This window comes from Phacochoerus africanus, chromosome 4 (assembly GCF_016906955.1).
Source record: "Phacochoerus africanus isolate WHEZ1 chromosome 4, ROS_Pafr_v1, whole genome shotgun sequence".
Taxonomy (NCBI): domain Eukaryota; kingdom Metazoa; phylum Chordata; class Mammalia; order Artiodactyla; family Suidae; genus Phacochoerus; species Phacochoerus africanus.
Window position 1 is genome coordinate 103,558,292 of NC_062547.1, and position 12,334 is coordinate 103,570,625.

Genomic DNA, 12,334 nt, shown 5'->3' on the forward strand with positions numbered 1-12,334 from the left:
AGTCACTTAAACTATAACCAATCAAATAATTTCCTTGCTTTGCCTCTACTTTTTATCTATGAAATTCTTTCCCCTAGCTCCTCTTGGTAGAGTATATCTTGCCACTTCTGGTCTGATGCTTCCTCATTCAAACTGTCGTTCAACTAAACTCTTAAATATTAAAATATTTAAAAAAAAATTTAATATGCTTCAGTTTATTTCTAATGCATTTGAGTGAATGAGCATTAAAAAAAAAAATCACCCAGGATAGGCGAAGAGACTACATGTCTGTATCATCATTGTTACAACAAGTTAAATGAATGTACTCACCACCAAGCCTTTTTGCCTATAGAAAACCATAATTTCAATCAGTGATAAGGGAAGTTGAAGAAGTATCCAATAAACTTGAGCTGCAAAAATGTAAAGAGAAATTCTGTCAAAACTACTTTCACAGGATACATCGAATTTCTCACTCTTCAAACTATTGTGTATCAGGCAGTCTTTGGAGGAAAAACCAATCCAAGTGGGTGGGTAGAGGTATGCTCCCTCTGGAGCTTCCTTGGTGAATTGCATAGCAACCTTTGATTTTAGGCTAAAGAGTATGGTTCTTCTCCATGACTCAACAGCAACCAGACATTTTGCTCAAAAAAAAAAAAAAAAAAAGTGGTGATGCAGTCTTGAAATTTTGGCTCACCACCAGAGGAGATGGCAGCAGGATTTTGGCCACCCTTGGGTTATTTCTACCTCTCCCCACTTATTCAACAGCTTGAGTTACATTTAGATCTGCTTTCATAGTCCCGTGGATTTGAGTTCTAAGACATCTCTTTCTTGGTCTGGTGGGTAAAAGGAAGTAGACATATACAGAGGAAGGGAATTTTCAATTTTCTGGTAATTAGTGCAAATGTACATATATACATATGTACACATACACACACATGTTTGTGGGTTTATGTTATCCTTCTCTAGTATAAACCCAGCATATCACTTGTGGACTATCTATCTGCCTTTCTGCCCCTGCCCATCTCCTCTCAGCATCACAGAAGCCCACAGAGGGATTCAGAAAGCAGTAGTGCTAAGTGGCTGACTATGGCACTACATTTTGATAGGTGCCAAAACCAAGACTACTATTTAACAGATATGCACAGTGCAATTGTTCCAGTAGCTAAAATGTTGAAATACTTCCGTATGGTTTTCTTGAGCCCACAAGTCTCCAGGCCATCATTCTAGCCTCCCTAATATCTCCCCCTGGACTTCCAGAAGTTCCTCAACCCAGCTCAGCCCACACTGGGCATTTTCACCAACCAGAAACAGAAGGTTTTAATGTCTGGCCCAGCAGGGCAACCAGGCCTGGCTCTGCACTAAGGCAGTCATTCTAACTGGTCTGTGGTATGTGTGTAGTACTGAGTATAAAATAATTTTAAGGTAACCTTAACTAAAATATTGCTGGAAATGTCACAGAATTTTGTCAAGAAGACCACTATGTGGAGTTAGGAGGAATAGCGTTAAAATTCCTGAGGTGAAAAATAGGATGAGACCTCAAGCAATAGGCTTGAGTTTCTATCATTTGAGAAAGAGTGGGTCATGGAGTTCCTGTCGTGGCTCAGTGGTTAACGAACCCAACTAGTATACATGAGGAAGCAGGTTCAATCCCTGGCCTTGCTCAGTGGGTTAAGGATCCAACATTGTCATGAGCTGTGGTGTAGGTCGCAGATGCAGCTCGGATCCTGTGTTGCTGTGGCTGAGGTATAAGCTGGCTGCTGTGGGTCTGATCAACCCCTAGGCTGGGAACTTCCATATGCTGTGAATGTGGCCCTAAAAAGAGAAAGGAAGAAAAAAGAAAGGAAGGAAGGAAGAAAGGGTGGGTGGGGTCCTGTTAAATACAGTGCTGGGAAGGACTGTGGGCCACAGATGAATTGCTGGGATGATTGCAAAAAAAAACTATTTTCCATTCCTCCTATGTGGTAGTCATCTTCCCTACAAATACATTTTGAACAAATATTTAAAGGACATTAGTTTGGAAAGAGACAAATTATTAAACTCTTTGGGATATAAATATATTTCAGTCTAATGCAGCTTGAGAAATTTGACACCAGATTCCACCTCTTTGCTTAGGATGTGATCTCCACTCTTCCTGGATAATTCCTTCCCATCTTTTAGGACTCAGTGTCAGGTCACTTCCTCAAGAAAGCCTTCCTGGATTGCCCAGGGCTGGGTTGAGGCAGACCCCTATGTGCTCACAAAACATCTTGTCTTACTCCTCCCACACACTTATCACATCAGGTTATAGCTGCCTTTTTGTTTGTTTCTCCCACTGGAGGGAGGGAAGAAACTACATCTGTGCTCATTTGACCTTCAATATTTAGCACAATGCCTGAAATAGAAAACTCTCAATAAATGTTTGCGTAATGAACTGTAACAATAAAAATGTAACTGAAATTGTTAATCTTATGCAACCCTGTGAAGTAGCTATATAATCACCACTGTACAGATGAGGAAACTGAGCACAGAGAAATTAAGTGACTTCCCAAAGTTACACAGCCAAGAAATGCAGGCCTGAGTTTCAAATCCAGGTGGTCTGTTTTGAAGGCTATATAATTGCCACACTATATGCCATGCCTCTTCCTTTTGAGTAATTAGAGATAGAACCACAGCGATAGTACAGGATCTCCTTTCCCATTAGTTCACAAAAAACTTAAAAGTGGAGTTTCAGTCCTGGCTCAATGGAAACGAGAGTAGAATCTCTGAAGACACAGGTTTGATCCCTGACCTCACTCAGTGGGTTAAGGATCTGACATTTATGTGGCTGTGGTGTAGGCTAGCAGCTGTAGCTCCAATTAGACCCCTACCCTGGGAACCTCCATATACTGCAGATGCGGCCTTAAAAAGACAAACAAAACAAAACAAAACGAAACAAAACAAAAAACCAAGAAACAAAAAACCAATAACCTTAAATGTAAAAGCCATGTATTCAGTGATATTTATTCAGCCTTTCTTAATTCTGACTGAATGTAATGTGTGTTATAGCCAGGGATAGATGGAAGGCCCCTAAGGACCAGGGCAGAGATTAAGCAACAAAATAAATGAGGGTCAGAGGGAAAACACCAAACAATCATGTCCAAAACATAAAGCCAAGTTCAGGTCCCTAATATGCATTTAAAATGGGTCAGAAAGCAAAGGTGAGGTAGGAATCTACGAGAACAAGAGCAGGACAGCAGGCTGGAGGGACAAAGAGGCTGAACTGTAGAATCTACCTGTTTTTGCTGTTAAGCCACAATGGGAGATTAGTTTGGTTACAGCAAACATTGAGCCACTGGTACAATCATTTAATTGCACCTAACAACCTGAACTAATAACATGATGATCCATTTGACTTGGGGCTTATGCCAAAGATTACTGAGTATTTCTCATATATCTCAGAGCTTTAAATTTGCCTGACAGTATTTGTCTTCAGTAACAGAGTTAACTAGATTTACAGGGCATGACGAAACTCCCCCGGGCCAACATTTCACTTGTTAGATGTGCTGTCTTAATAGAGCCCAGAGAAGCCCTAACTTAGAATAATCATGGTATGTAAATAAATAGTCACTACAGCTAATATTTCATGCTCAGAATGGAAGGGCAACGAGGGAATAAAAGTGAGAAAAGAAAGAATAACAAAATGGGATGCCAGCAAGATATTCTCATTTTAAAACTCTCCTGTGTCCCTGCTCATAGGCACATTCAAATCAAACAGTATCAACCACAAAAGAATTCTAAGAAGCCTGGCTCTGAAGACTGGTCTGCCAAAACCTATCACTGGCTGTTACATTCCAATTGAAAAAGATGAAACTGATCTCAGATGACCCTACACACACACACACACACACACACACAAAAGCTGGGCAACAGAACTTTTCTCTTCATCTCTGGACCCCCATGACTAGCACAGAGCCTGGATTAAGTATCGGATGTTTGCTAACTTGGTCTCTGAGCCACACAGGGGTACCCTTCTTGCCCCGTGAAGGCTGTTCTCAGACTGGGCTCCTCTCCTACCGGAGCACAAAGCTCATCAGAGCCACAGGGCAGCAGCGCACAGCAGGCTGTCTCCAGCTTCATTGCTCAGCTACTAGCGGCTCTTCTGCAAGAGTATGTTGAGACCAGGGAACAGTTCTGCTGGCTGCTGTGCTGCCTTGGGCTGTTCTGTGAAATAAGATGGGCTGGACCAGGAAGGATATTCTTTTCTGTGGGGACAATCTTCCTTGTTCATATCTTTCCTGAATGGGGACAGTGCCTGAATGTCATTCTAGCTGCATCATAACGTGGAGAACACCCTGGACAGAGCTAGAAGGCTAGACACCTGCCTTGACCTTTCCACTGGTATTGTTAAGATCCCAGCAAGTTACTGCACCTTATTGAGCTTCAGTTTTCTCATCTGTAAAATGTGGTAATACATGCCATGATTTCTGTACAGTATTTTTCTGAGGATCAATGGTATAATATATATTAGAGCTTTTTCAAGTGTTAAGCAAGCCTAACAAAAATAACGTATTATTGGTAGTATCTGTGGCAATATCAATGTTGGCTGGTTTCTATGACTCCGAGCTACTGGCCTCAGCTTCATAAAGTCAGTAAGGTCAAGAGGTCTGTGTTACTGCCTGAAGGGGATTTTCAAATGTGAAATTTGTATAAATGGTATACAGTCCAAATGCTATAAATGGATGGCCAGCATATTGTCTGCCTTGAGCAGTTAGTCTGGTTAAAGTGTAGTTGCTTGACATAGAATGGCATTCCATGTATAAGATTTAGCTTCATTTTGAGATAAAATAGAGCCCCCAATACATATCATCTACTATTATGACTGCATTTCACATGTCCTAATTATAAATGAGCCCGGGGTTTTCGGCTATGGTGGTATTAGGCTGGATTTACAGAAGAGAAAAAATAGCTTATAAACATTTAACAAATTTACTGAGCAGCTACTATGTGCCAAGCACCCAGATAGATGCTAAGGACTGTGTTAGATACTAAGGACTCAGCCTCCAACAAGACAGACATGGCTCCCAGCCTTGTGAATTACAGTCCAGTAACCTAATGTAGTCTAGGGCATCAGGAAGGTTTCCTTTGGCAAGAGTCAGTTTATGGAAGACTTGATGGAGAAGGAATTATCCTGATTCCAGGAAAGTGGAATGAAAAGGGAAGTGGAAGAGTCTACAGGGACTGGGTAATTTGGTGGCTCTTTACCGACATCTGAATAACTATCTTGCATTTGGAGCCCAACGGCCCTAAAGAAGTTAGACTCAAATACTTAGCCTTCCTTCCAGCTAAGTTGTTCTGCCAATCTAATGCACTAATGTAGGACTTTGAAGCACTTTTCCTTAGCTCCCCTCCTCCTGCTCCCTTCCCCATCCTATCCCCCTCCCCCTTCCTTTTTTTGTTCTTTTTTTAAAAATAGTGTAGGCAGGAGACAGGATTAAGATGGCAGAATAGAAGGACTGGAGCTCAACTTCTCTCCTAAGAACAACAAAATTCACAACTAAAGACTGAGCAATCTCCACCCAAATGGACTGGAAACCCATACCCTACTCCAGAAGAAAAAGAGGAGGCCACATCAAGAGGGAGGAGGGGTGATTTCGTGATATAAACAACCCCATACCTCCTGGGTGGGAAGCTCCACAGACTGAAAACTAACTGGTTCACAGAGACTCACCTACAGGAGTGAGAGTTCTGAGCCACACATCAAACTCTCACATGCTGGGATCTGGCACTGGGAGAAAGAGCCCCAGAGCATCTGGCATTGAAGGCCAGCAGGGCTTGTGTGCAGGAGCTCCACAGGACTGGGGGAAACAGAGACCCCATTCTTAAAAGGTGCACACAGACTTTCATGTGCACTAGGTCTCAGGGCAGAGTGAGGTCTCCACAGGAACCTAGGTCAAACCTAGCTGCAGTTCTTGGAGGGCATCCTGGGAAAACAGGGGTGAGTGTGGCTTGTTGTGAGGGAAGGACATTGAAAGAAAAACTCTCGGGAATATTCAGCAGCAGTGCCTTTCTCTGGAGGTGGCCATTTTGGGAAAATCTGGCCCTACCCATCAGTCAGTGCTGAGAAGCCCCAGGGCAAACAACAACCCAGGTGGGATCACAGCCCCGCCCCTCAGTAAACAGGCTACCTAAAGAGCCTCAGGCACACAGCTGCCCCTAATTCCATCCAGAGACTAAGCCACACCCACCAGAGGGATCAGAATCAGCTCCACCTACCAGTGGGCAGGCATCAGCCCCTCCTATCAGGAAGCCTACAGCAAGCCCCCATACTGACTGCAGCCACAAGGGGGGCAGATACCAGAAGTAAGAGAGGCTACAGCTCTATTATCTATAAAAAGGTCACCACACCAAAAACCTATAAAAATGAAAAGACAGAGAACTATAACTCAGATGAGGGAGAAAGGAAAAACCCCAGAAAATCACCTAAGCAATGAGGAGATTCTCAGCCTCCAGGAAAAAGACTTTAGACTGTTGATGCTGAAGATGATGCAAGACATTGGAAATAAACTGGAGGCAAAGATGGATAACTTACAGGAAACACTGACCAAAGTGATTCAGGATATAAAACTTAAACAAGAAGAGATGCAAAATACAATAACAAATTTAAAAATGCACTAGAAGCAGCTAACAACAGAATACAGGAGGCAGAAGAACGAATAAACAAGGTGGGGGACAGATTAGAAGAAATTATGGATGCAGAACAGAAAAGAGAAAAAAGATTGAAAACAAATGAAGAGAGTCTCAGAGAACTCTGGGACAATGTTAAACACAACAACATCCGTATTATAAGGGTGCCAGAAGGAGAAGAGAGAGAGAAGGGGACAGAAAAAATATTCCAAGAGATAATAGATGAAAATTTCCCTAACATGGGAAGAGAACCACTCACTCAAATCCAGGAAGCACAACGAGTACCATATAAAATAAACCCAAGGAGGAATACACCAAGACACGTATCAATCAAACTGACCAAAATTAAAGACAAAGAGAAAATCTTGAAAGCAGCTAGGGAAAAGAAACAAGTAACATACAAGGGAACCCCAATAAGGTTATTGGCAGATTTTTCAGCAGAAACTCTGCAGGCCAGAAGGGAGTGGCATGATATACTTAACGTGATGAAAGGAAAAAACCTCCAACCAAGATTACTCTACCCAGCAAGGCTCTCATTCAGATTTGAAGGAGAAATAAAAACCTTCTCAGATAAGCAAGAGCTGAGAGAATTCAGCAACACTAAACCAGCCTTACAACAAATACTAAAGGAACTTCTCTAGGCAGGAAAGAAAAGACAGCAACAGGAGACAAAAATTACACAAATGACAAGGCTCACCAGTAAAGGTGTATATACAGTAAAGATATGAAATCATCCATTCACAATTATACCATCAAAATCAGAAATCCTGAGAAGAGGTGGGTACAAATGTGGGACACTGGAGATGAACTTGCAATTAAGAGAACAACAACTTAAAACAATCTCATATGCATATAGACTCTTATATCAAAACTTCAGAAGAACTGCAAACCAAAAATCTACAATTGATGTCCAAACAAGGAATCTCTGGAGAAGAAATATATCTCATAGTAAATAAGTGCATAATCCACCATGAAGGGGGTCATTTGACATCATTCTTGGAATGCTGAAGTCTTATATCTGATTCTGATTTCCTCTCCATCAAAGAATTTATGATAATTATAATTAAACAATGCCACTGTACAGTTAAAAAAAATAGTGTAGGCAGAGGCATCTAGCTACTTATTGAAAGCAACTGTCATAAGGTCACAATCCTGACATGATTCTGTTGCTAAATTGTGGGTGATGTCCTTTGAGAAGTTTCTAAGTCTGTTTATTTCTACAGCCCTCATTACAATTCTTTGAGCTGCCAAAAATCCTTTAATAAATTCCCACTGTTAAATGAATTAAACAAGGAGACCATTAGCCTGAGGTGGTTCTATTATCTTAGCAGTCTGCTTAAGCCTGTAAATGCCTCAAGGTTAAGAAATGGAAACCTAAGGACAAGAAATCACAATCAGGGAACAAAAGTCTTTCTCAAATAATTGATCTGCTTAAAATATCACCAGTCAAATAATTTTCTTGCTTTGCTCTGCCTCTTCTCTATAAAAGTACCCAAGCTGCCCTGCCCTAGCAACTGTCAGTGGAGTGCTCCTAACTACTTTTGCTTTGGCACTGCCCCATTGGAACCTAGTTTTGTGCAAGTAAACTCTTATAATTTTTAAGGTAAGATTACTTGTAATACTACAAATACTGCCTCAATCATTTCATAGCAAAGGCTATGTGAGAAGAGGTGCATGACCAAGGGATCTATGGGTCTGATTATCTGCTGCAGCATCCAAATCAGTTGGCACTGGTGTGAGTTTTCCCTGCCAGCTCTTGATGTCACAGAGATGATGAACACACGGATACGTCAGCAGAGCAATCTCCAACTAACTCTCAGGCAAAATGAAGGACTATCTTATTTTATGATGAACAATATGAACCCCAGTGGATCGAGACGCAGATTGGATAAAAATCTAAGTGGCTTCCGATTGATGCTTGCTGATTTCATGGAGATAGTCTCAAAGTTCATAAGCAGTTTCAAAGATCCTAGAAGATATTTTGGCAATGTTTCCCTGATGCCGCTGCTAATGTTGGTCACTATCAGTAAGAGTAATGACTAATATATATTAGTACTTAGCATATACATACCTTAGTATGTACATATACCTTAGTATGTACCACAAGCCCTAGCACATATCATGTCATTTGAGCCTACCCTTCAAGGTAGGTACTTTAATTATCCTCATTTTGCAAATGAGGAAATGGAGGGCAACGGAAATTAACTGACATAAATTCATGGCACAGCTTTGGACCCAGACCAATCAACTCCTAAGCCCTTATGCTCAACACTCCACTGGGGAGTAGAGAAAAGGCAATGTCCTGTGGAAAGTCTATGGCATTTACTCAGAGGTAATTTTGCCCAGTACTTTTTTTTGGCTGTGTGGTGACATGCAGAAGTTCCTGGGCCAGATATTGAACCTGAGGCACAGCAGTGACAATGCTGGATCCTTAACTTGCTAGGCCACCAGGGAACTCCCTGCCCAGTACTTTTAATATCAAAATAACTTACAATTTAAAGCATCCCAATACCTTTCTTGTTCTAAAACAACTTGTGTGATTTGTGAACCAAGATATATTGTGATTCTTGCTCAAACCAGGAAATCACTCCCATAAAGAGGGGACTACATCCATCTTTATAAAATGTAGTCACTACTATTAAGTTCTTTAATTAAGACCTTGTCACATAAGTGCCATGTCTCAATGAAAAGAAAACATTTAAACAAAAAAATCGTTCTTATCAGAGAAATTGAAGTTGCCAATCAAGATAAAGGTGATCTGGATGTCAGCTAAGCTAATCAGTCACCAATCATCAGAAGGCAGGTATTAGAAGATATCTTAGTACATTACAGACAGCTATGAGATTTGGAACTTTGATAGAAGTTTGAGTGGTTATGAACAAAGGGTATTAAAAGACTCCACCATTATCTGGTGAATGTCTGATTTCCAGTAGCTAATGAGTTCTAAGGACCTCCTTTGTTACATTTTAACATGATCTTTTCCTAATGGCAAGGGTCACCTTCTTTGAAGCCACCATATATATGATTCTTGAGACCTTGCCTCATTCTGAGAAGGATATGAAGCAACTGAGAGATCAAAGAAGAGGAATTCTCCTTGCAAGACCTTCCCTGAGCCATTCTCCAGGCCCATGCCCAGGAAGGAGTCTCACTTTGACCCTCTCCATCTCCCACCATTTGGCTGTTACTTATTTCTTGAGCGGCCTTGGGCCTTTCAGAGCTACCTCTCTTACCCTCAATTGTATTCAGGTCAAACAGAATATAATACAAGTGGCACAACTGACAATTGTCACATTACCTTATGCTTCTTGAAACCTTAGGATTCACTTCCTTTTTTTTTTTTTTTTGTCTTTTTAGGGTCATACCCAGAGCATATGGAGGTTTCCAGGCCGGGGGTCATCGAATCAGAGCTATAGCCACTGGCCGCAGCCATAGCCACAGCAACATGAGATCCTAGCTGTCGGCAAGCTACACCACAGCGCATGGCAACACCGGATCCTTAACCCACTGAGCGAGGCCAGGGATCAAACCTGCGTCCTCATGGATGCAAGTCAGAGTTGTTTCTGCTGAGCCACAATGGGAACTCCTCACTTGCTTTTGTAACATAAATATTTCTTCTTTCAAGACTAATCTTGGCCTACCAACTTTCCCATTCCCTGCAGACCCTCCTCAGGCTTCTCTTGTCTTTGAGTGCCCAAGATTTTCCCCAGTCAGTGTCATTGTCACACCCCTCACCCAGTCACCATCCTTCAGCGGCAGGGCCTCTATACCGCAGCCTCGGTGGAGTCCCGTCACCAGCCTGCATCCCTCCACCACCCTCGGGCTGGCACATGCTTTTTTCCCTCTTGCTGCCAGGTACCCAGGCCCCTGCTGCCCTCACTGTGTTCCTGTCTTCGACTTGGGACCTGTTACACTAGCCCCAGACCCACTTATCTCTGTCTTGATCTCACACTCTTCTTTTTCTGCTGCTCTTTTCTTTTCGAAGTCATGGAACTTTCTAACTTTTGCACTTATCTTTTTTTTTCATACTTGTTTCCTTTTAAAATGAACATATTATATTTTAAAAATTGAGACGATATAAAAATATTAAGCAAATAGTTTGGGTAGTGAAAAAATGTGGGAAAACAATAAAAAGTTTTCTTGTATAACTGTCGTTGGGATACTGATATTTTGTTAGTACTCATAAAAATATAATGAGGAGGGAGTTCCCGTTGTGATACAGCAGAAATGAACCCGACTAGTATCTATGAGGATTCGAGTTTGATCCCTGGCCTCACTCAGTAGGTGGGAGATCAGGCATTGCTGTGAGCTGTGCTGTAGGTCACAGACGCAGCTCAGATCCTTAGTTGCTGTGCCTGTAGTGTAGGCCAGCAGCTACAGCTCCAATTTGACCCCTAGCTTGGAAACTTCTACATGTCACAGGTGAGGCTCTAAAAAGCAATAAATAAATAAATAACAAAAAATGAGGAAAGCAGTTTTAAAATCTATGGTTTCCAGAGAAGGAATCTGAGGCTCAGAGAGGTTTTCAGATCACAAAATGTGTAAATCGCAGAACCAAGAATTGTATCCAAAGTTGTCCAATATCAAAGTCTACTCTATTAGGTACTACTCTACATCAGCACTTAGAGAAGCCACTTACACCCAGCACCCTGGAATTTAAGAAATGTGGAAGGGGTTTCTTGAGCTTCAAGTTTCAAATTATGATTCCCCCAATCCATTTGCCACTCTGGAATACAATGAAAAGTCCACTGGACACATTTCTAATACCAGTATTAGATGTGTATATTTAAGATAAGCATCATCTTAATCCTGCTTCATCTATCCTCCATACAGCAAAGTGAAATTCTCAGAATGCAAACTGGATCATATCACTTTCTTGCTCTATATCCTCCAGGGGCATTCTGAAGCACTTAGGGGAAATACACAAGGCATATTTTGTGGGCTTATATCCAAAGCTAAGACTCTACCCAGAGTTTCATCATAGCACAAAGGAAACGAATGTGACTAGAAACCACGAGGACACAGGTTTGATCCCTGGCATCTCTCAGTGGGTTAAGGATCCTGTGTTGCTACGAGCTGTGGTGTAGGTTGCAGATGTGGCTTGGATCTGATGTTGCTATGGTGTAGGCTAGTGGCTACAGCTCTGATTCCACGCCTAGCCTGGGAACCTCTATATGCTGTAGGTGCAGCTCTGAAAATACAGAAATTAAAAATAAAATAGAATTCTACCCTATTTCCATGTGCCTCTTTCAGAGTCTTGCTCCTCTGTCATTTCCTCACTTTTCCCCTGTTCAGCAGTATGTATGTTCAAGTTTCTTCTACTGTAATAAAAGCTTTTCTTCAACCTCTGATCCCTCCCTTCCTCCTTAACCACTGTCCTGTTTTTCTTCTTCCTTTTAACAGCAAGCTTCTACATTTTCCATTAGCTGTTTTCCATTCATTTACGATGTACAAATTCTTTGAGCTCTCTGCAGTGTGGTTTCAGCCTTTACCTTCTTCTGAAGCTAAGTGGTCTCTAAAAGCTGTAATCTGAGCCACCATTCCAATGGGTTTTTCTCAATCATCATCCTCATTCATTTTTCATTTGCCGTTCTTGATCACTCCTTGGTTGCTGTGTCATATTCTTGGGATCCTCCTCGTGTTCTGAGCTCTCTAGTTATGGTTTCCTTGCCTTGCCCACCTAACTGTTCCTTCCTCTTCCTGATCGTATTTTCTC

At 41.7% G+C, this 12,334-nt stretch overlaps 1 long non-coding RNA gene across 1 annotated transcript in view; it reads right to left on the reverse strand.

Moving 5' to 3' along the window:
- Positions 1 to 308: 308 nt before the first annotated feature.
- LOC125126190 (uncharacterized) overlaps positions 309 to 12,334 on the reverse strand; it is a 43,182-nt gene continuing 31,156 nt past the window's right edge. The window contains exon 3 of the long non-coding RNA XR_007134549.1: positions 309 to 389. This is a non-coding gene — a long non-coding RNA (uncharacterized LOC125126190). The remainder of the gene's footprint in view (positions 390 to 12,334) is intronic.